Source organism: Vulpes lagopus, chromosome 19, assembly GCF_018345385.1.
Source record: "Vulpes lagopus strain Blue_001 chromosome 19, ASM1834538v1, whole genome shotgun sequence".
Classification (NCBI taxonomy): domain Eukaryota; kingdom Metazoa; phylum Chordata; class Mammalia; order Carnivora; family Canidae; genus Vulpes; species Vulpes lagopus.
The window spans coordinates 19,351,589-19,377,350 of NC_054842.1; the positions used below are offsets into that span (position 1 = coordinate 19,351,589).

General features: G+C 37.7%; 1 long non-coding RNA gene across 1 annotated transcript in view; it reads right to left on the bottom strand.

Annotated features, from left to right (window-relative positions):
• The window catches only part of LOC121478796, a 333,544-nt gene that overhangs the window by 115,985 nt on the left and 191,797 nt on the right, over positions 1-25,762 (bottom strand). Inside the window, exon 3 of the long non-coding RNA XR_005984587.1 lies at positions 1,811-1,862. This is a non-coding gene — a long non-coding RNA (uncharacterized LOC121478796). The remainder of the gene's footprint in view (positions 1-1,810; positions 1,863-25,762) is intronic.

Here is a 25,762-nt window from a genome sequence, read left to right on the forward strand (position 1 = left end):
AATTTTCTAAGAAATTAGACAGTTGAGTGTTAGGATACCTATTACTGGAATTTTAGTAGATAGTGGCCAATTTCACTCCAAGAAAAGTTGTTTCACTTCACATTTCCATCTACAATGAAAGGCAGTGGACATGTTCCTATGGTCTCCCCATTGCTTGATGTTTTAAGTTATTAAGCATACATTTTGTCAGTCTAAAATAAAAATACACTTTATATATATATATATATATTTAAGTATTAGTATCCTTGTGTCCTTTTTTTTCCATTTTGTTTATTGGCCATTGATATTTCTTTGGGCAATATCCAATTCATATTATTTATCTATATTCCGACTGAATTGTTTATCCTATTTTTACGGATGTGTCTACATGTGTATGTTCCCTATTTGTTGACAAAAATGCTTTAGCTTTGTCTTTTGTTGTAAAGATATTTTATATTTTTAGCTTTGTCTTTTGTTGTAAAGATATTTTATATTTTTATGTTGTCTGTTTTTCTCTTCACTACTTCACCCTTTTGTCATTTCTCCTACTAAGTTGAAATATCACTTCTATCCTACATGAAATTCCTATATTTCAGATTTCATTCTAGACTGTTCCACCAATCTCCTTTACTCAAAAGCCAGTGCCAAAACGTCTTAATTATTTCAGTTTCATTATAACATATACTGTGATTATCAAGTTGGAGAAGTTCATTTTCTAAAATGTTTTGACTTTATTCACATACTTATTCTCACAAATGAACATTATATCAGCTTGAGTCATTTTAACTTTTTTCTCTAAATTATGTGCCATAATCATCAGTAATAATCTTTAATAAGTATAAAATGCTTTGCTCTCAGGAATATAAAATGAAAGAGATCAATATATTGGTGTGAAACTGCAGTATTAGAATTATTCCAGTTTACATTTAAATTTGGATGAAAGGAGCTGGCTCCTAATAAGAAAAAGCAACAACAAAATAAAGCAGAAGAAAGCTGTGTTCAAATCTTAAAGTTTATAACTAGAATATGTAACTCCATCAAGTAGAGAAGAAAACAAAGTTATTAAAGTCATTAAGAAATGCATTAAATAACTCTACCAACTAGAGAAGAAAACAAAGTTATTAGGTCATTAAAAAATGCATTAAATTCCAAATGAATTAGAAAAAGCAATGAAGTTATTTGGAACTGCTATAGGAATTCTGTTTTTAAAATAACCAATTGAATTTACCGAATAGGTTCACTTGAAGATTAAGTTAAAATATGATCACAATATGAGAAGTTCATAGTTAAATAGCATTCATTACATCAATTCCTTATTTTTTCCCCAGTACACTTTCATGTTTCTCTTTGCTCTTCCTTGTACATACTTATCTTTCTAATGAATAATGGAGGAAATGATGGGCAAATGAAATTTTATTTTCACCATAATTAGATTTCTCCTCTCAAGAATCTTCCATCTTCTTAAATCACTATGAATTAAACTATAGTGTTTCCTTTATTGCAAAGTTCCATGCCAAGGATGTTAATCTTTTCTTGAGGTATCTCAGGACCATTCTAGCACAGTCATGCCTAGCCAAGCTTTGCTAAACATCTGAAAACATGAATTTTAAGAGGATCTGTGTGATGCAAGTCTTTGACTTGCTAGGGTAACAGTAAATTTGGTCAATTCTTCCTTGCCCAAATGCTTCATCTATGTTCATGTCTGTACAAAATTTCTGCTTTTTCCCCACAGCTAGTAATGGAAACCCAAATCTAGTTCTTCTCTATCTACACCCAGGACATTTATCATGTTTACTGATTAAATTTATTTATTTCTTCTTTCCTTACTCACCAGGTATGGCTCCTTGGGCAAATCACATCATCTCTGCAGTACTCTATTTCATCTGTAAAATAAGGAGCTGGGTTAGACAATCTTTCAAATTCCTTTTAATTCTAACATTCTATCACTGTATTTAACATGGCAACTCAATTTTCTTAGTATCATTTAATTTCGATAACTACCAGTCATAAGCAGAGATGTTTGCAGGAGAGCCTATTTACTATTTTTGTTAGAATATAGTCTTCACAGACCATTTACACTTCTCAGATTTTTTCACTATAATCTCTTTAAAGAGAATAGTCACAGGAATTCTAAGATACCATCATATTTTCAAAACTCCATCTAGAAGTAAATTTCTCATCAGATTACAAAACAAATTATAATTCTTGGGGATAAAGATTCTCTACCCTGATTTCAAACTTGTTTTCTCTAAGCAGGACTTCTTTTTTTGTTCCCATTATATTTATGTTCTTATTTGTAATTTGTTGACTTGCTTTTGTAAAGATCATCACCTTGAACTTTGTCCTCAGAATGCTCAGATCCCATTTCCTCTAAATTAGATTTTGTTTATAGTTTTATTTTAAAACAACATTACAAATCCTAAGTCATTAAACATATATTTAAATATCACATAAGATAAAAGTAGACAATCTCACAGTCATTTTGTGACTGCTTCAATGACAAAAAGTTAAAAATCAAAACAAGAATCCAGTTCAAGCGATATATGGAGAGAGGGGACACATTTCCAGCTAGTGAAGTATATGCATCAGTATGATCCTTTGAGGGGATATTGTTAAGCATATATCCAAAGCCTTAAGAGTTTAACCATGAAATTCCATTTTTAGGAGTATGCCCTGAGGAAATAATGAAAGGTAAGGAAAAGGACAGGCATCCCATTATTTAGAGAAATAAAAACCTGGAAACTTAAATGTAAGTAAATACTGGCTGGGTGAGTGCAAGTGAGATGCAACGATGTAATGAAGTACCATGTGGACATTAAAATTATAATGTAAAGCAATATAAAAGATCATGGGGAAGTGTTCATTCTAAAAAGTAGAAAACGGCTGTAAAATAATGTATAGTAGCATTCTATTTCTTATAAAAATACGTATGTATAAATATTTACACATGTTAGAAAGTGACTGGGTGGATACCTGCCAAAATGTGAATTCTGGTTACCTCTTGTTGAAAGATTTATAGGTAGATCTTTTGGTAATTTTCAAGATTACTGCATGGATCACATATTATGTTTACCGTAAGAATTATTTAGGAGTAGTAAATTATAGTTATAAAAATAACTTAAATGTCTAGATTATGCCTAGCTATATAATCAGACCTTCAAGGAGTTGGTCATTTCAAGGATTCAGTATGTGTTTCCTTTCTACTGAATCTAATAACTTTGATCTGGTGCATAATCAACTGAATTTTTTCTTTGTATTGAAGAAAATGAAAACTAGTGATAATGAGCAATAATATCATCAATCCCTTCACATCCCTCTCATTCTCTGAGGTCTTTCTCTCTTTTTTTTTTTTTTTTTTAAGATTTTATTAATTTATTCATGAGAGGGCTCCCTGGGTGGCGCAGCAGTTTAGCGCCTGCCTTTGGCCCAGGGCGCGATCCTGGAGACCTGGGATGGAATCCCACGTTGGGCTCCCGGTGCATGGAGCCTGCTTCTCCCTCTGCCTGTGTCTCTGCCTCTTTCTCTCTCTCTGTGACTATCATAAATAAATAAAAATTTAAAAAACATTTATTCATGAGACCCAGAAAGAGAGAGGCAGAGACATTGGCAGAGAGAGAAGCAGGCTCCATCCAGGGAGCCCAATGTAGGACTCGATCCTGGGACTCCAGGACCACGCCCTGGGCTGAAGGCAGGCACTTAACCGCTGAGCCATCCAGGGACCCCAGATCTTTAATTTCTAAGTTTTTTGTTTGCTTACTCTTTTTTAAAACAAATGATAACAATCGTGCTTATTTGCCTTTACTTGGTTTTGTGTCCATCCAAGCTCTAGTTTTATCTTTTTGCTTCATTTAGCACAGATCTCATTAAGTAGTTCAGTGGGACTAGATAAAAGAACAAAGCTACTTAAGCTTTATAACATCTTAAAATCAAAAGTCCTTAGACTGGTTCAGTTTGTTCCTGGGACCCATAGGTTGGCACAATATTCCCAGAACTTAACCACTTGGAGCTTACATAACCTAACACACAAAAGCAAAGTATACTATATCAGCATCCAGCATATTTGTGAAAAACAAGACCATCAATCTTGATGATTTAGGAAAAGTTAATCTTCCTTACATGTACTGCCTATTATTTAATTTTATGCCTTTAAAAGATTACATCTGATAAATCAGCCATAATCAAAGCTTTGAACTCCAAATATAATTAACCAAATGGCACCCTAGTGCCATTTAGGTGAAAGTTAATGGGCAGGAAGTTCATGCTGAAAGCCATTTTTTTACAACCTGAACAAAGTGAAAGTGCATGATTAAGCATTAGCTTGGGTGATATCAAGAAAGAGTTTAGTTAAAAAAAACTATACATATTGATTGATACATTCTGATTGTTCAGAAGTGTATCTTTATATCACCTATAAAGACAGGCTTCCAAAGCAACATGTTTTTAAACCAATTCTACAGAAACTATTCTTAGCTAAGCAGTGATTCTGTTTCAGAGCTCTTCTAAAAGGTCTGTATTGGTCAAGCTCCACAATAAAAGTATGGTTCACAGTAAAAATATTCTTTCTTTTTTAAAATAATTGACAGTTCAGCTTTCTCCATCATTTGGACTAGTCTTCCTCCAGTGAGTCTGAAACAAAAGTTCATCATCTTCTTAAAATATAAAAGCATGCACAAATATAATTCCAAGATGAAGAAGCTGAAACAAAAGAAGTCCTTCTCATTTTTCCTTTGAAGCTGCTCTCATCCCATAGGGTCCGTGAATGAGTAAGCCTCTCCTATGCCAAGTCTTCAAAGCAAAAACTGAAGTGGAAAACTACTCAATTCTCTGGCAAATCCAGGCAGTGAGGCAAGCCAACCTAGACTGAGGCTTTATTTTCATACTTATTTTTGCTTATGATTTTTCTAAAAGAGTCGAGATTTAAAATTCAGTCTCCAGGATAAATATTTTTGTTTTAAATTTTAATTGGGGGGAAAAGTAATTGGGCTATCAAGAGCCAACTCCTATTCTCAAACACAACTGGAAAGATTATGATGGTAACCCTAAGTCCCTTAACAATGGAATATCTTACTTCAAGTCCTGATCACACAAGAGTGCTTACTGCAAAGCATTCCTGAAACGTCTATCCCCAACTGGTTTGTAACGGTCAATAGGACCTAGTGTGTGTGTTGAATGCAATAAGCACAGAAGTCTCTGGCCAAAACACTTGCAAAGCTTAAATGTAACAGTGGAATCATTCAGACTAGCTCATAAGCTTTAAGGTTAGAAGCTAACATTTTAGTGACCTGCCTGATAATTGAGGGTAAATCACTATGGAAACCCAAAACTGTCCTGGTATGTTGGATAAACACTTGAGAATGCCATTATGAAATACAACCTGGTGCAGATCTAACAACAAAGGCTTATACACTGATGGTGTGGTTTACCTCCAGGCCTAGTAATTGATTTACATGGACTTTAGCGGGTTATTGGCCATTAAGGAAATCCTGAGGATTAACAGAAGCTCTGCACTGAGACAGCATTTTGTCTTTAAAAGACAACACCATATTTTGTGGAATAATTAAAAGAATCATGCTGATGGCAAAACCCTCAACCATGATAAAGGTTTATTTTCCCTGAGATATATGTCATTATTAAATGAATAAACAAGTGTTAGGCATATACTAAAGATTTCATTACAATGGATACTAAGAGCATCTATTACTCTGTCAGAGTAATGGATGCTCCCAACTTTTAAACAGGTGGCAGGACTCTAGAGGGTTTGATAGTTTTTGCTTTTTATGCCTGGTTTCTATATTCTGGAAAGTTTTCTATCAATGTCCAAACCATAGTTACACCCATATTAAGACCATTTATTTTAGACATTTGAATTTGCAAACTAGTGGCTATAGGTCTAATTGTGCACTCTAATGTATTTTTGAGCCAGTACTCTTGATGGCCGAATATCAATTCCTTTCTAGATGAGCCTATCTCTGGCTATTCAGAGGCATTCCTCTTCCCTGCCATCCCATCCCCAAGTTTGTGGAAGCTTTTTTCGAAATTATAGTATCTACTTCACCTCTCTTGGTTTGTTTTCCTAAATGAGAGGGCCTAGCATGTGTCAACCCTCTGCCACCAGCCTGCTACCAGCAGGAAATCAATCTCCTGGCTCCCGTGAAGCTTCTCCCTGCATGTCAGGCTCTGAATCAAAGACAATTGCCAAGTTTTGGGGCTTGTTTCCCTGGATGACAGTGAGTTCTTTACTCTCACCACAGTCTGAGATGAAGATGAAACTCTCTTCTCACAGTATTTAATGGGAAACAGGGATATTTGGTCATATATCCATGGCTAGTGTGGCATACTCTTTCAGGGCACTGTGCACATCCCCTCACATCCCTTCCCATCCTTGTTCAGACCAGTTTCCTCGTGTGCTTTCACATCAGCAGGCAGCACCTATAATTTTGTGGGCTGATCATCAGATACAAGAAGTATAAATATGCCAATGGAGTGCTCCTGGTGATTAGAACTCTGGGGTATGTCCCACACTTGTTCCAGAGCTGCCTAGCAAGATAGGACCTAACTTCCTCTTTGGAGACTTTTTCTGATACTGTCCCTTTGTTGGCTGCTTCTTTTTTCCAGTCCCGCTCTGTTCCAGCTCTTCCTAAATATATTCCCCAATCCTCATCAGCTGTGCTGGGAGAAGCCTACCTAGGACAGCTCATTTCCCTGAGCCGGGACGAATAAGAAAAATGGGTGACCAGTTCTTGTCAAGACCCTATACTATTCTCCCAAAACAGTGGCTCCAGTTGGACCTTGTGTGACTTATAGTATATGTGCCATCTCTGTACATATATGGTACTGTCAGTTCTTAAGGGCCCTCGGTATATAACTCAGTGACACAAGATGCTTGAGGTCACGACAGCATCATCCATCAAATGCATCCATGGTACTTGGCAGTATGTACCATGTGACAATGCCAAATTTTCAGTGATATCCCAAAATGACTGTTAACTAACTGTGGGTACACCTTACAAGTTCAGGGTTGTTCAGATTTTGTGTTTGTGGGGTTTTTTTGTTGCTGTTGTTGTTTTGTATTTAATATACCAAAAGCCAGCATTAATTTACAAACTGAAATCCAATACCTCAACATGGTTGTGAAGCTTACATTTGGAATAACACTTCTGAAACTTTGGCTTTTAATTTGTGACTCTTGAAAATTGCTCTCTGGCAAAAGCAGAGCGAATAAATGCTAATGATGTTGAGGACCCCAGTTCAGAGACTGGTGTTACAATTTTCTAATACATGAAGTATTTAAAGACTGATGAGACAGTACATTATATCTGCATGGTAATTTAGTTCAGAAGTTCACAATTATTTTATTTTCAATATTAATTGCTTTTGTCTCTCAATAAATGACTCTGTAGGAAGTGGAATTCAATTTCATTCATTTTCAATAATCGAGATTGCTTTGAACTAGCTCAATAACTCTCCGTTCCTCTTGGCCTCCGACGTATTGCCAGTGGTAGCACATAAATAATCTCAGTTTTCTTTTCAGATTCCTAAGCAGAGCTGCCCTTTGGCAAAATAGCTAAGCAGACACAGTTTGCCCCCCACAGCCCATTTGCCAGAGTCTCTTTAGCACATACAGCCCCTCCTACTTCTCCAGATTTCTCATTACCACCACTGCCCTCTTCTATTCTCTCCCACTCCACCCCAGAGGCAAGTGATAGGAGAAAGTCACTCACACACCTGAGATTTCTAACTCCTTTGTCTTTTTAATCCTGTGCCCTCTGCCTGAAGTAGCATTCAGCCCACATATCCAAATACACCAGGAAGTGAGCTGAGGGTTCCCATGGCAGCCCACCAGATCCAGAGAGACTCTGGGATCTCCTCAGGTAAAAGAAAACAAGTGGTTCCTTGCTAGGTTCCTCATTGCCTCTTCTAGACTCCATCTCTTCTTACTGATTAGAGGTTTTCACATATCTCTCTCCTTCACTAAACTATCAGCTTCTCAAGGTAACAAATGACAAGCCATTCATCTATATTTCATGCAATGCTTAGCTGTGTCCCTTGTCAAAGAAGTCTGAATGAATAAATAAAGTAATGGGGCGGGGGGGAGGGGGGATTAATGAGTACTTGGGGTAAGAGGCTTGTCTCTCTCTTGTTAGCCACATGAATCCACATTACTTCCTCCCACATAAGTTTGATCCATTTGCCTTGGTCTCTCCACAGATGCCAGCCCTGATCAAGTTGTACTGGTGCTGCGTCCATGTGGGTCCCACACAGCCCCCACTAAACTGAGAACTCCTCAAGGGCAAGACAAGGGCAAGACAAGGGCAATGGTGCACAAAACTCCCAGTAGGAGCTCCAGTTCATTTTGGGGCAACATGCAGGATCATAGCATCCTAGCATTTCGTCAGTTTTTCTTTCCGAAGTTCACATTTCAAAAGATGATTACAGGCAGGCACTTCATGGATCAGAGTGCTTGAGGGTCTGTAGGGTCAGTGAGGGAGAGAGATAGGGCCCTTACCCACAAACTCTAACCTTGCCCCGGTGCCCTATTTGACTGAACTCTTCCGCAGAAGCTTTGGAAGTTTTTACCTAATGTCGAAAGCAAAGGGACCTCCAAACCCACTGACCTATCAGTACTCCATCAACATTGGGGGACACAACACGGGGGCTTTATTTATTGATATGGGATTTCTTTTTATTGGCTTGCAAGTCATTCTCAAGAATGTTGCAGACACTTCCCTCCAGGGATCACAGGTTCCTAGAGGAAAGGACATCAGACTTTCCTGAAGGGGGCTCTGAGCTGGGATGCCAGAACAATGCTCTGTATTTGGCTCTTACAGTCTGCTGTCAAAGATTTAGTTCAGTTCAGGAAGTGCTTACCATGTGCCTGCTAAAGCAAAGGAAACTGCATTTGGATGAAGAATGAGGATGGATAAGGATATGGAATAAAGCAAATACAAATACCTAAGGATAAGGATAAATACATGTAAGGATGGGAACCACCTCCTTAGCCCAAGAAAGCTTACAATCATTTGAGAGGGAAAGAAAGGTTTGAGTAATTCCGTTGCTACAGGGCAGAGGGGGGCGAAGCTGTGGCAGCTTGTAAGAACAAGACACCCAGTGTGACAGTATAAAGGGACTCCTTTTCATTTCATAACTTATATATTCAAGAGCTGGTAAGAGTTTTGGATATGTCTCTGGTGTCTTTCCATATAACCCACAGAATGTTCAGGAACTAGACCCAAGGGTGTCATCTGACCCTTACCTTAAGTTCTTACGTGTACACCTGTGTGTGTGTGTGTGTGTAGGGGGATGCTTTCATCATGGTTTCCCAGTAGGCTTGTCACCACCAAACTCTGTCATAAGCAATACTCCCAAGTGGCCCAGGGGTGCTGTTGCTGACAGGTTATATGTGCCTTCTTTTGCTTCAGAACTCTCACATCTTCCCCCAGCCTGCTTTAGTTCTTTTTGCCTTTCCTTATTGTGGCTACTTTCCAATTTTAAAGGATATCTATCTACCCATTTATTTATTTATTTGTAGCAAGAAAGTGGGGGAGGGGTAGAAGGAGCCACAGAATTTCAAGTAGTCTCTGTGCTGGGCACTGAGCCCCCTGGGGGGCTCCATTCCACATCCCCAGACCATGACCTGAGGCAAAATCAAAAGTCAGATATCACTCAGGTGCCCCAGATACTTTCCAATTTTAATTACTTTTGATGTTCTGCTTTGAACTCATAGCCCAATTAAGTAGAAATACCCCCAAATTATAAACAAGCATTAAAAATTGAGTCAGGCAACATAGAGGCAGGACAATCTCCTTGCTTCTGCCCAGTACTTTTCCTCAACATCTCCAAGGCCTACATTTTTTTCTTTAAAAATACATGACTATTTCACATCTTAATTGTGGCCCCATCCTCACTAATCCTGGCTTCTTTTTTCTTGTCATGCCCAAGAACTCACTGGTTTATATATTTTTTTCTAGATGGAGAGCATTAAAACTACTCCCAAAACTACTGTCAAAATGGCTAAATTAAAAAAGATAAGAAATCACAAGTGTTGGTGAGAATGTGGAGAAAAAAGAACTCTCGTGCACTGTTGCTGGGAATGCAAACTGGTGCAGTCACTGTGGAAAAGTGTATGGAGGTTCCTCAAAATATTAAAAATAGAAGTGCCATATGATCCATTAATTCTACTACTGGATATTTATTTATTTTAAGATTTTATTTATTTATTCCTGAGAGACACAGGGAGAGAGGCAGAGACACAGGGAGAGGGAGAAGCAGGCTCCATGCAGGGAGTCTGATGTGGGACTTGATCCTGGGTATCCAGGATCATGCCCTGAACTGAATGCAGATGCTTAACTGCTGAGCCACCCAGGTGTCCCTACTACTGGATACTTAGACAATAAAATCCCCAAAACACTAATTTGAAAAGATATTTGCCCCCTGTATATTTATTGCAGCATTCTTTACAATAGCCAAGACATGGAAGCATCCTAAGTGTCTATCAATAGTTAAATGGATAAAGATGTGGTATATACACACAATGGAATATTATTCAGCCATAAAAAAGAATGAGATTTTGCCACTTGCAACAATATGATTTAACCTAAATGATATTATGAGAAGAAAAAAAATCAGACAGGAAGATAAATACCATATGATTTCACTTATATGTGGAACTTAAGAAAAAATTTAAAAAATGAAAAAGAAAAAAAGAAAAACAAAACAAAACAAAAAACCCAGACCCCTAAACACAGAGAACTAGTGGCTGCCAGAGGGCAGGGGTATGGGGGCATGGACGAAACACATAAAGGGGATTAAGAGGTACAAACTTCCAGTTACAAAATAAGCTACAGAGATGAAAAGTACAGCATAGGGAATATAGTCAAGAAGATGATAATAACATTGGTGACACATGGTGACTCATTTATTGTCATGAGTGCTGAATAATGTATAGAACTGCTAAATCATTATGTATACACCTTAAACTAATATAACAATGTTAATTATACTTCAATTTAAAAAAAAGCAAAGCCATCATGACAAAAATTAAGAAACACATTTGAATTCCAGATAAATAAAAACTGAGTATAAATAAATATGTCTCAAATATTGCATGGGCATACTTATACAAAAATATCTGAAATTCCAATTTGCCTCAGTGCTGTAGATTCTTATTTGCAATATCTGGCAACTGTACTTTTTTATATCTCAAAAACGAGTTTTAATGGGCCTACAAGAGGATTTGGGAGGCAGTTTTTAGTATGCTGGTCAAGAATAAAGCTTCTACAAGCTTCTAAGTATTCTCTTCCTTTTAAATAAATAAATCAGCCTTTAAAAAAAAGAGTAAAGCTTCTACAATCAGACAAAATAGTTTGCATCCTGTGTATGTCACGTATTGTGATAATAATTATGACTTTTACGAATAGTCTGATATGCATCTCCTCTGGATATAAGGGCAGATTCCACTTCTTCTGTCCAGTGTTAGCTAGGTGTGGCCAGTTAGCTTTGGCCAATAAAATGAGAATGGAAGCCCCCTTTCTCTCCCCTTCTGGAGTGATCATGGAGGCATATACTGAAGTAGAGCCTCCATTAGCTTGGGTCTCTAAATATCTACAATAAGCAGGGTATTTTATAACGGGCATGTAGCATGAATGCCAAATACATTTTGGGGGGCTAAATTAGCAAGATTTGTAAGGTAACAGTTTTTTTGTGAGAAAAGGCATCAATCTGAAGTCACAAGACATATACCTCAATCTTAAGAATGTTTTACTGATTAGCTTTGTGATGTGTGGCAAATTGCGCCACAGGTCAAGCATCAGAAACATAGTGTTGATGATTCTCTGTCAACCTGAGATTCACTATAATGAGCATTGACTGCGTGTTCACAGTATGCCCAATAATGCTGTGTATTTTACTGATTATCACAGTCCTCAATCACTTCATCAACAACAAAAGCTCATGAATGAGGAGCCACAGCACCTTTATTGGACTAACCACATACCAGACACTGTTCTAAGCACTTTACAAATATTAACTCATCTGATTCTTACAACCACCCTTTGGGATAGGTGCTATCACTATCCTCGTCTCTTCCATGAGACAGGCACAGGGAAATTAAGTGGCCTACCTTAGCTAACTTAAAAGTTTGGTTATGTGATCAGAACTATTAAAAGGGATAGCAGATGATGAGAAAAGGTGTATATGCCAATATGTAAATCAGCACATCACTTTTTTCACTGATAAAAGCTTTGAATTGGATGGTGGTGCATTGGAAGGAGGCAGCTAAATTAAACAGTAGGATGAATGATCTACCCATGCTCTTTACTTTCATTGCAGACTCTTTCAGCTGCCACATTCTTTCTGAAGTTCAATCCACATTTCCAGCATTCATTCCCTTGGACCATTTCCTATAGTTGGCCAATTGATAAGTTGAAATTATGATCCCCAAACAACGCATTTCCTCTGCAGTTTCTGCTTCTAATAACTTCTACGTTTCAATGAATGGAATGGAGTCCTTTTGCTCCATGCTTCCAAATGTCCTAGAGTGCTCTTTCTATCCCCTTCCTCAACTTTGGACTCACTTTTCTACAGCCCCTGTCAGTGTGCTGCTCTACATTTTCCCCTTCCTTTTATTGCTACTGCTCCTATCTCAGCATCATATCTTCTCATCCTGCTTCTCTTTCCATTGTATCCTAAAATATTTTACTTACACAATTGCTTGGTTTTTCTTCCTACAGTGTAGCTCTACCACTCTTGTATCATAATCCAAAGTTTGTGGTGGCTCACCATGCACGACTAACTCGACATAAATTCTCCAACTTAGCAGTCAATGTGTTGGTGGACACATTTAATTTTCCACATCACATTTCTAAAGAAGGAATCTCACTTACAGTCCCTCTTCCAGAAGAGAGAAGCTTTGGAGAGAATATTCATATCCTGCAAACCCTGGTTAAGACTGGGATAAAGAAAAAAAAACCGACTGGGATAAAGATCATTGTGTATATGTGATGTAGCTGAGCTTGGCAGTGGTCTGTTATGACAGGTCCCTATTTTCCCTTCTTCAACTAATTCCACCTTTGAGTCCAGAGGCTTGTAGTTATCTACATGTTCTGTTGGGACCAAATGGGCAAAATTTACAAAGTCTGACTCCGTTCTTTTCCATACTACATTCCTCCATGCCAGCTTTTTTTTTTAAGACTTTATTTATTTATTCATGAGAGAGAGAGAGAGAGGCAGAGACACAGGCAGAGGGAGAAGCAGACTCCATGCAGGAAGCCTGACGCAGGACTCGATCCTGAGACTCCAGGGCTATGCCCTGGGCCTAAGGCAGATGCCAAACCACTGAGCCATCCAGGGATCCCCTCCATGCCAGCTTTATTGGCAATTCTGTTGGTACCTAATCTGTCTGGTTTTTATTTCTTTTTGTCAAAATGCTAAGAACCCATAGGTGAAAGAAGATGGATGATGCCACCAAAACCCTGATAAAATCTGTTTGCAATTTGGTATCAGTATATCTCATGAGTCTCTTAACCAACTTTTTTGAAACATCAACCTGAGGGTTTTGTCCAAGTTCACTACCAGTTGTCCTCCATGTAAGGACATGGTAAGGCATCAAGCCCTTACATCATCATGCATTTTAACTCTTCAAATAGAATTCATTTCCCACCATTTTGGGGGATGGAGGGAGGCTAAAAAATTGTGTATTTCAGAGCCGTTATGATGTTACCTTCTTCAAGTGTAAAGGTAGTTTCTCATTTCATAAATTCTTAACTCAATCCGGTTTCCTTCTCTCCCTTCCCCTCTCTACTTAGGTTTGTTGATCTTGCACTATTTTATTTATACACTTGCCTCATCAACTTTTCTGAGCTATAACTTACTCAAGGTATCTATTAACTGATAGCTCACACTCACTAATGCATTAATATCTTTTAAAATATTGACTGAATTGAATGTAAGATTAGTTTTCAACAGGTTAGTGACCAAACAAAGCTCTATTAACAATAAAACCTTTTTCTTTACTAATTCAAGGATTTATATGACTTTATTTTTGCAAATATCCTTATCTTCCTCTTGTGCTTCTCATATTTATATGCCCTTAAAAATTCAAGGAAGCTGGACTCTACTATGATTTCTGGTATGAGGCATCTTGAGACAGTTCTTTGAAAGTATTTGCAAGCTTTTTTCTTTCCTTATAACCCTCAGTCTTATTGCTGCAAATACTCCCTCTCTCCTACATTTACAAACAGAATGTTCATAACAATTATACCTTTCTATTCCTCCCCCATACATGTACTTCATCTGTGTCTTAATATTTCTGACAAATAGTTTAAACTTTGCACTATCTCAACACCTGTTTTTCCTCTGTAAGGATTAGACATTTTCATGTAAAATTCTACTCCTTCCTTTTCTGTAGCCCCACATAGAAAGTGCTACTCCACTTTTGTTTAACATGGCATATCAAAGATACACATTCATCTTTACCTGCTCCTCAATGGCATCAATCCATAGGTCAAAGAGAATGGGAGAGGGGACAATAGCAGGCGAAACACATAAAAAAAAAATCAGTAACTGAAAACTATATGGGAAACTTAGTAAACCACAGAGAAATACAACATTTAACTGTGGACTGAGTCAAAGAGGAGCAGACGGTCATCAAGAACCAAATCAATTCATATAACAAAAGAAAATGCAATCATAGCAAAGGACATCTACAAGCAACACTTGCACAATCATACGCACAATACTGAAAACTGATCAAAAGCATGATATAACTATAATAAACAGTGAGCACACCAATGGCAAAGAGTTAAACCTTTATCTTCTATAGTTGTGTGTCAGAAAATGACCGCTCCTTTAGAATAACCACAACACAAAATGTGAACAGTTAAATTAGAAATATTAGAAGAGAATCAAAGAAAACTGCTGAAAAGTTGGAAATGGTAGCCTCAAGAGATTAGGAATCTCTGCTGGAAAATGGTAGATCATGGAATTGCTGTATTTTGTTAGGTTTAGAGAACTACTTGGCTTCTTGAATACATGTGATACTTTTCTTTCAAAATGACATCACTTAACTCAAGTGTAACGATGTAATTTTAATATTTCTGAAATCATGAGCCTTTTGACAAGTAAAGGTTTATTTAAAAAGTATTAAATCAAGGGTTCCATTTGTGAGATTATCTCTTGTGTAAAATATTGACCATATCATGATGGCATTAGTTGTTAAGGAATGAAATGTGTCTCATGTGTTCAAAGAAAGCTAACCCTCTGGTGGCAAACATGCCACCTCCAAGATCCCTTTCCATAATCACAGTCTAAGAGTGGGCGGAGGCAGAGCTTTCCAGGCTTGATTCTTCCACAGTCATCTCAACCTGCCATCTAAATGCTGCTACATGAAACTGTGATTCTAGAGACTAGCTAGCCATACTTTCTTACGTAAGCTTGGCATATGCTTTTCAAAGAGTTGGAAAAGCAACTTTTCCTCACCTACCTAGAAAACACCTAAATAGTTTTAAAAATTCAGAGCAAATGCTCCTTCTTCTTTGAAACTTTCCTCCTCAAATAATTAATGGTGCCCCCTTCCTGTTTGCTTGATTATTCATTATATCACACACAGCCAATTACCTCTTTACATGCCTTCCCCTTTTACTAGACATTGAGGTACTTGAGGGAAGGAGCTGCAGTTTTTTTTTTAATTCATAGTGCCAAAATATTATCAAATAAATAGATTCAGGAAATTAGATGGCTCCTATTAAATATCTGAAATTTCATTAATTTTACAGGAAATCACCCATAGCCCAGCATCTGCTTCTATCTGGAAGTTCAACCAATATGAAGATGGTAAGCTAAGATAACATATTTTAATTCTTAACACTATACAAGAAGTATGCTATTTAAATATGCCTACAGAGCTAAAATGTTGAAAGTATGCAATCTTGCATTCATGAATCTCACAGCCTATCCTGGAAAGTCTCCTAGCTTTTTCATGACAAGCATCTAAATTGGAAAAAAGAAGGGTCAGAGTGATGGAAATAAGCAAGAAAAAATTGCTGGTGTGAACTGTACATATTCCAATGTCAATGCTGAAATTCTTGAAACTCTACATCAATATTTGGCAGAACTTTGACAATTCTCAATCAAATCATATGAATGCTAGAGTCTGTAGTGGAAGATGACAAATTTATCTAGAATTGGCAGAAGGATAGGTCTTTTGATGAGCCTCAGCCTGCCCTTCCAAACCTAGTTCCTTTCTCTCAGTTCCTGGGATCTCAGGGATTCCACAGGCACTCCTGAAGAGCCCCACTCTTGTTCTGAGCTACCCCAAACTGGCCTGGTCCACAAGACTTCTCCAAATCAGCTGAAAAAATATGCCTGGTTATATTTCTGTACCAGGGACAATTATATCATTACTGAACTAAAAAGCAGCAGCCTGAATTTCTTTCTCTGCAGATCTTTTTTGTCCTATAAAACCATGAAAGCATGGCTGGATGAAGTAAAACAATCAGATAAAGAATGAAGAAATCTGAGAGCAAGTGTCTGGCAGGAGAATCCACTAGTTCACTGCCACCATAAAGATTAATCAGCACATACACGATGTTTCAGAAATGTAGACACCATTATAAACATTTTTTAACAACTTGAGTGAATGTGTATAAGCAAAACTTGTACAATGAAGTAAGCCCTTTGACATCATAACAATACATTCCTTCAAAATATCAACATTCTGCTTTTACTGACATGCATTAACATGGGAAAGTTGGATGCACTGAATTGGGATATTATACACTGGAGGGTTGGGTGGAGCTACTTTGTATAAAGTATTCTACAATGTACAGCTATTTAGATAAAACATGTAGGAAATACAAAATGGTAATTTGGATGGCCCAAATCACCAACTGAACTGTTTTTCAATCCTGTGTTTTTCACTATGGAGACAATACTTATACAAAGCAAAGGGATGAAATAAACAATGATCTTGCTAATCTTTATGAACAGAACAACCTGCATAAATCAGTTCAGAAATGCTAGTAGAAAGCATGGTGCAGTGGGAAGAGCAGGGATTGGAACCCAAAGGACCTAGATTTAAATTCTCTGAGCCTCTCCGTTTACTTATCTACAAAAATAGGGCAAACAAAAGAGCCATTATATTGAATGATTAGAAAAAAGGACCCAGCATAGGCTTAATAAACAGTGATGATTTCTCCAAAATAAACCACAGCCCTTCATTGTATTTTACCCACATACACATGGTCTCAAATATGAAACTCTTTGATGTTTTGTTATGCTACTTTACATATGGTATGAAAACTGAGTGAATTTTTTTGCAAACTCCTTTCTCTTCTTCTAGCAGGTTCTTTTACATAAACATAAACATTTTTTTTTAATGAATCCCTCCCCCCCCACCCCAACCAGCCTTTCCTTATGGATTGCACCCCCGACCTAATTACATAAGTACCTGATGGGCTGGAAAGCTTCCAAAAGGGCCTCTTAGGAAAAACAATCTGAAGGGTTTTCTTCCCCTTCTTTTGTAATTACATAATTACTCAGCTGACTAATATGAGTCACCGTGTGCCATTCTAATCTCCCAGGCACAAAATAGTTTTATTATTTTCCTTGGAACTACCTAATTACCCAATGGATAGCAATAACTCCCAGGATCTTTTCAGTAAGTAATCTGTAAAGCTCAAGGCTGAAATTCCTCCAGAAGTCTTTGAAAATGGAGGAGAACTTAGAATAATATTATCATTTGCCACATGAGACCCTGATGTTCTTGGTGACAAGAGTGGTCCAATGATATGCTACAAATGAATTTGGAGAAAAATTTGGGCACGCAATAAGTTAATGAGGCAGATTCTCCCTGCTGGGTCTTAGAAAAGAAGCACTCCTGAGCCAGAACAGCAGTGGCTGAGTGTACATCTCATCAGTTAAGAAATTAGTAAGCAGTCCCAAAATATGTGCTATTTATTTATACATTATAGACATCTGCTATAATTGAGCCACATATTAACCACCAGCAAAACTTGATTACTATTCTGATAAAACCTCGATACCAACCAAGGCAGGAGAACGCTGCCATGTGGAATACCAAAGTCTCCAATATATTCTAGAATTACTCTACAATTAACTTGTGGTTGTTCAGTCTCTATTAACTTAGGGAACAGACTAGGAGAATTCCTATATTGATTTTTCCCTCTCTCTTTTGAAAAGGAATACAGAGGAAAGTCACACAGGCCCCTGGATATTTTCCAGGGGATGCTCAGAACCAAAAGGCACAATAGACTTCTCTCCATTCCTTTCCTGACCCTCTGTTTCCCCTAATTTCTCATCTGGCCCAGGAATGGTGGATTTATAAAAGCCTCTTTCTGGTCTACAGTCTAAAAGGTTGGGCAGACTACATGATTTACAAAGCCAACATGTTGGCCTATGCCCTGGATATGATAGATTTCTAATAAAAAGAAATGCATATTTATCCAAGCTATTGAACAGCTAGGTCTAATCGATATTAAATCTGATCAAGGCATTTTCCAATGTATAATAAAATACTTAGTCATGTTCATAATTCAACTGCATTTAGAACTGTCCTTTATAGTTCCAGTTCATTAAAACATTTTAAGAAAAAAGCCACATTAAATCCTATTTAGAGTAATATTGAACCTAAAGAACTTCAGAAGCTTCACTAGTGTGGCTGAACCTAGTAATAATACACTTGTCATTTACTGAAGTAATTATTGATCTGAGTCCATGACAATGAATTTTATTTTCCAAATATTCACAGCACGTATTTTATAAAAATTTCATAGGTTTTAGGAAAAAACTAATAAATCAGAAAAACCACTCAGTCAAGTCTGATTGTTCTGATTCTTTGGTATGTAAGCCAAAGCGTACATTGTAGAAGTAGCAACACTGAAGTCGTTTTGACAGTTAAACACAAACAGAGCCCCAAACAATGAACACACAGAAACAGTACCCTCCCCTAGAGGGAGGTTCCTCTGGCTCTGAATGTCTGGAAGGGAGCCAACAGGCTGTCCATTAACTTAAACCTTCCAGAAAAGAATACTTACCTCACCGTCTCTCCTGGAAGGGCCTTCTGATCAACATTCCTGTCCCCTACCTTGGATCCCAATTCTTTCTCGATTTTGTTCATTTGGGAAGAGCAGAGAAGGGGCCAGAAAGCTCAGGGACATATCTATAAATGACAAACTCTCACTCTCTCTTTCCAGCTTTGAAGTTTAAGACTCTCCTCCATCAAACAGTTGGGAAAGTTGCTTTTGCAGGGATGCACTCGAACTGTGCTTACTCATGCTTTTAGACCACTGATTTCCTAGAAACACCTGGCATCTTTCCTCTTCTTATACCTCTTGGTGCCACCAAACTAGAGCATAGTTTGGGACTTTGTCCTTCGGAAGTCTCTGGCTATCTCCATTTCATTTCTGTTGTCCATTTCTATCGTCCAACAGAAATGCTCTGACTCCCCTGCAAGCTACAAACTGCTAGAGGCAAATGGAGCATTCACTGAAAATAATGGAGACAAAGAGAGAGACGACTGCTGTTTTAGGTGCAGGAACGGTTCAAAGATTCCAGGACTAGCCTTAGATACTTGGTTAACTATTGCTTCCTGCAGATCCCATTGTTACTAGAAAGAAGTGTAAAAAATGTAGAAATTATTTCCGTAACATTAGAAAGACCCTTAGCTTCAATTTACTATTCAGTTAGTCTACAAAAAATGGGGTACCTACTATTCTCCAGACACTATTTACAAGCCACCGAAGACACAATTCATTCACTTTCTCATCTGAGTGTTCATTACAAGCCAGGGACATGCTGGCCACACACACCACGGGTCCCAACACAGGGAACCACGATGCACCAGTTCAGGGCTCAGATTACTATAGTAGGGCCTGATAAGGAAGAACTTAAGGATTATTTGGAACTTTAGAATCTATATAAGTAGGCTTCCTGCCTCCATCCCTCCCTTCCATCTTTTATTCTAATACATATGCATGAAGGATAGAGAGCCCTACACAGGATACAACCGTGGAAGACCTAGGTATGGTTCCTGCCTTATACTTAAAACACTTGACACAAATCCAAGTTCTCAAGTTTTGCCAAATTTGGGAATAAGATATTAATGTGAGAATTATACAAATGTCTAAAATTTCAACTGTCTTTCATCCTTGGTATATTTTTGTCCCCCAAATTTATTGAGGTATGACTGATGAAATTTGAATAAACTTAAGTTATACACAGTATGATTTTTTTTAGGGTGTCTAGCCTAATGATTTAATATGTGTACACACTGTAAAATTATTAACATCATTAAGCTCTTTCACTTCACATACTTATCATTTGTGTGTGTGTGTGTGTGTGTGTGTGTGGTGCCAAGTCTCGAGACCTACTTTAAATCAAGTACATAATATATCATTATTTATAGTCACCATGCTGTACATTAGATCCTCAGAACTTACTCATCTTATAACTGGATGTCTGGGTCCTCTGACCGAAATCTCTCTATTTCCACCATGCGCTAGCCCCTGGCAATCACTGTTCCATAGTGGTTCTTAGAGCTCAAACTTTTTAAATTTCACTTATGAGTGAAAACATAAATGTCATTAGTCCTTGAGTGTGTGGGAGGGCCATGAGGCATTAAATACAAATTTTGTCAAAGAAAAGGGAAGAGTCTCTTAAAGGACTGACCAAAAGGTTTTGTTGTCTGAATTTCTTCCCTGAACTTGTTTACCTTCTGTTGATCTTTTCATGTACTTTTAAAAATTACACTGGATTGGAACAAGAAAGAAAGAAAAGAAAGAAGAAATGGAAAAGCCGGAGAGGTCTGTAGAGCATCAGGTCCCCAGTGGGGATGGCTTGTACTCCATGTCCTTATACACACACACGGTTTCTATTAAAACCTTTGAGAAGTACTCCTGAACAGTGTCAACCACACGTTTCCTCAGTGAGCTACAAAATAAAGTGCTATTAATTCTCACCAATATTCATGAAATGATTGTCTTTTATTGCACATGTCTAACCTCCTACCATGGGCTTGAGATTCCCTATACTTTTCTGACCCATGGGCGAACCTTTTTCCATCTTAGGGAGCATACCGAGTAGTCATAAAATGGTCAAAGCTGCCTTTAGTTATAAGGCTTAATAGGCTATTCAGACAGGAATCATATTGATGTAATTATAAGTAGCTTTTTTTTTTTTTTTTTAAATAAAAGTTCCCTAATGCTTACTTTTCCTTCCCTCTCCTTGAATTCCCTATTAGGAATAAACTTTCTTTCTTTCTGGACAAAGACCTTCTTTTTGAATGTATTTATACATCACTCCAAATTTTCCTTTTTCTTTTTCTTAAAATTTTGATTCACTTCCAAGTTCTGATGAAAGTGTTTCTTTTTTTTTAAATGTAATTTAAAGAAACACATTACATTTTACATCTACTCTGACCATTCTCAGGTTACAAGCCTCTGAAGTGTGCTTGGCCTGTTGCCGGGTGTATTTATTACCATTAATAAATGAGTCGCTGGTGTAAGAATGCAAATTTTATGTGGCCCATGTATAAATGAGCCTGTTAAGAATGACCAGATACACATTTTATGTGACTGCTAAATAATTATGTCATAGAAATACAGCTTGTGAATTCAACATTAAAGAAAGAAATGGATTCAAATAACGTTAGAGTATTTGTCAAAACAGGGTTTTGGTGAGTTAAGGACATAAAAAAAGGACAAAAGAAAATGCTCAGGTTACAGGAAGAGAATGTAGAAGCCTAAGTTTACTACAGTGGCCTCTGAAGTCCACTCTTCTACTTTCATTCATTATATTATGCAGGCACATCCAAGTCACAACATCGCTCTTGTGTTTTGAACACTGTCATCTGTGAAGACAGGTATTAGATGAGGGACATCTGAAGCTGCGCCTACCAACAGCCACAACACGTGAACCATCAGAATTGAGAAAATGGTATCTGATAATGGGGACATGGTAGTGAAGGAGACAGATATGATCTCAGAGCTCACATTCTGGGGGTTATGGACATTCAATAACCAATCATGCAGTGTATTAGAGTGTCATACACGTATTATTTGGTGTCTGTCAAGTGGCATAAACCAGAGATCTCTGAATGGTCCTTTCCACATCAAGCTATTCCATCCAATTATAAATCTCAATGTTAATTTAGTATCATTTCTCTAGTCTGCCCATTGAGCAGCAGCTTAACATGGAAGGGCTAAATCAACTAGCCACAGGGAGTCAAGGGCAGATAGTAAGGCATTCCGCAAACCAAAGGAGCATAGCACCAGAAACTACTGGGTGTTAAAACACAGATACCATTCTAGAACATTTGGATGAGACAATAGTTACTTAATTTTGCCTTAGACACAATCTGAGAACTTAGTCTACATTCCAATGCCTTCATTAAATATTGTACTATTGTACTCTCTCTTTATTAGTCAATCTGTTGGTCAGTGAGTGTGGCCTGGGAGAGCCATGCAATGTTTTACAACTATTAGAAATCACTGGCCAAGCTTAAATGTGAGATTTTGTATAATCAACCACATGACCTAGTTGAGTGTTTTTCTTTTGTTTTGTTTTCAAAGAATGGGTAACACCAGCAATATTCCCATAGTAGCATCAATCAACAGGATCACAGTAGTGCTTAGCTTCCCTCTGAAATGGTAATGTGCCCTCCATCTAAGATAATCTCTTACTGCTAACATTATTAGACTAGAGGTGGAGGAGTTTGGCAAGGTGGGCTTCAGTCATTGACTTTATTATATGCTCTGCATTTGGGGGCAGCTGCTTTGAAAATTTCGATCTTTAATTGCACAATTAAAACAATCTAGGCTTTTCAGTATTTTGCCTTACTCTGTTCCTTGGATGCTATATTATCACCTCTGCTTAATACCTTTATTCATTATTCCTGCATTTCTGCAGCAACTCTAACTCCATCCTCAACCACTCGCAATACACTTATTTATTTATTTACTTATTTATTTATAAAGATTTTATTTATTTATTCATGAAAGACATGACGGGGGCGGAGAGAGAGAGAGAGAGAGAGAGAGAGATACAGAGAGAGAGGCAGAGACACAGGCAGAGAGAGAAGTAGGCTCCATGCAGGGAGCCCGATGTGGGACTGGATCCCGGGTCTCCAGGATCACGCCCTGGGCTGAAGGTGGCGCTAAACTGCTGAGCCACCCAGGCTGCCCACATTTATTTTTTCAATAGATATTTACTTATTATTTTATACTAATTGGGTATTGAGAATGGGCAAATAGATGTATAAGGCATAATCTATGACTTCAAGAACTTTACAATCTAAAAGAGGACTTCAGAGTGGAGGAGCATAGCAGGGATTAAAAAAAAAAATTCTTAGCCAGAGAGCCTGTGTCAGACCATAAATTTTGATCTTCTACATTTTGTAGGCGGACAAGGTCAAGACCTTTAATTTTGTCATATGTCCTCCCTCTCAACTAAGTTCTCTGTCTTTACCATCCTCAAGCCTTCTACCCCCCACCCCCCACTGCCTTTAAGGATATCAAGCATGTTATTTGGTCTGGGGGGAGGGCGGTGGGGGGGAAGAACAGAATATATATTTGAGAGCCGGATCCATGGACCTTGCTCTTGAAACTTTAAATGCAACCTCTTAATGATGCTGTTGAAAGATTTAATTTTTTAAAAAGATTTTATTTATTTATTTACAACAGACACACAGAGACAGGCAGAGAGACATAGGCAGAAGGAGAAGCAGGCTCCTGGCAGGGAGCCCAATGCAGGACTTGATCTCAGGACCCCAAGATCACAACCTGAGCCAAAGGAAGATACTCAACCACTGAGTTACCCAGGAATCCCAAGATTTAAGTATTTAAATACTCAATGGCAATCTTGAAAAAAAAAACTTATGGAGAAAATATATTGAAATGTAGAAAAATTACTCTAGCATAGAATATTAGAGCTGGGAGAGATGTTTCATTTTATAGATAGGGAATTTCAGATTGGGTGACATCTCTCAGGTCTTGGAAACAATTAGCAATAGCCAGGAATCAATCTCAAATTTGAATGTCCCTAGAATTTTTGTTATTAAACATTTAACAATATAGACAATCCCATAATCTCATTGACTACCACCCCATCCTTTTTTTAAACCTCTAAGGAGCAAGTAAAATTCATACCAAAATTTTAATATTCAATTCAAAAGATAATTATTGAGTTTGTTTTCTATGCCAGGCACTGTTGTGGGTGCTAATGATACAGCATGAATCAAACCACCAAAAAGTCCTGCCCTCAAGGAGCTCACATTCCAGTGGATAAGCTCTGTTTGAAGCCAATCCAGGCTACAGGACACTACATAAATATTAGACCTACAGCTCATTTACCTTCTAAGACTGTTGAACAATCTACTGAGACAATGGCCAGGAAAAATGGTTTGGAACATCAAGGGGCTCTACAAATGTTTGTTGCAAATTCTAACATGTCAATGACCAATTCAGTTCATATGGCCAGTCATGATATGAAAAAAAAAACCCATAGTAATGGATTCTATCCTATGAACCACAAAATATTGCCATTGGTTTTACCATAACCCAAATCTGATGCAACTCTCTTGAAAGAATGGTAACTCCACTGACCATATTAAAAAGGCCAAGCAGAGAACCTGTCTAAATTCCGTCGCATAGAAACATTCAAACTGAATAATCTGCTCCCCAAAGAACTCCACTTTTTTCTCCATTTCAATTTGTCTCTGATTTTTTCACTGTTTCCACACTTCAGACCAAATAATAAAAATGTACATGACACTCATATTACCATAAATGCCCCTGGCCTGGCCAGGAGGGCTCACCTTCAGGACATTGGGAGAATGTCACCATTAAGTTGACTTTCTCCAGTTAACATCTCTTTCTCATTTCTAAGCCAAGGAAAACCATTCTGTGAGCAGTTGCTTCTCCATTTTCTATCCTAATCTACAAGACCATTTTGACTTCTATCCAGCTAAAAATGGTATATAATTAAGTTGCCCAGCAGTCACATCTAATTTTCGGCAAAAAAAGTCAGCAGTGATTCTCCCCATTCCCCACTCCTCCCCAAAGACATCCTGACATCCATACTTAACACTCGTTCAGGTTGGGAAATTTATTAACATATGCAAGACTCTAGAAGCCAAAATCATATACAGCACCCAAGTTCTATTTTCATATTAACCAACCATAATGAAGGTAGCAAACAAAACAGATCATTATCCTCTAGGTGCTAGCTTTCATCCTCAGATGGTTTCTTAGCTTTCCATACCTCTCTGTAATGCATAAACCAATTATGCCAATATAATCCACTTTCAGTGTTTAGTTATTGGATGTTGTTGTCCACCAAGAATGGAAGCTCTGAGTTCCAATCTGACTCTGTGCTACTGTGTCTCCATTGCCTGATATAATTCTTGCCACAATGGAGGTACTTACTATTTGTTGAATTAAACCATTAATAGATTAGGGAATGCATCATTTGAACTGTAGACTCCCTCTCATCAGGCTTACACAAAATCACCTTTCTATTTCTCATCAACAGAATAGAAAGGCTTTACTAATCTACTTTACCACTGTCTTCATTCATTCTGGTCTAAACTTCAATCAACTCCTGCTATTGTCAACAGGACTCCACACTCCTAGCCTGTCACTTCTCCCTCTACCTCACCCCATTTTGTCTCATGTATGCTTCTTAATCAAATGCAGAGTGCATGAAATAGGATATGGGATCACATTAGCACAGCGTTATTCTGATGTATTTTTGTCAAGCCTGTACAGAAAAA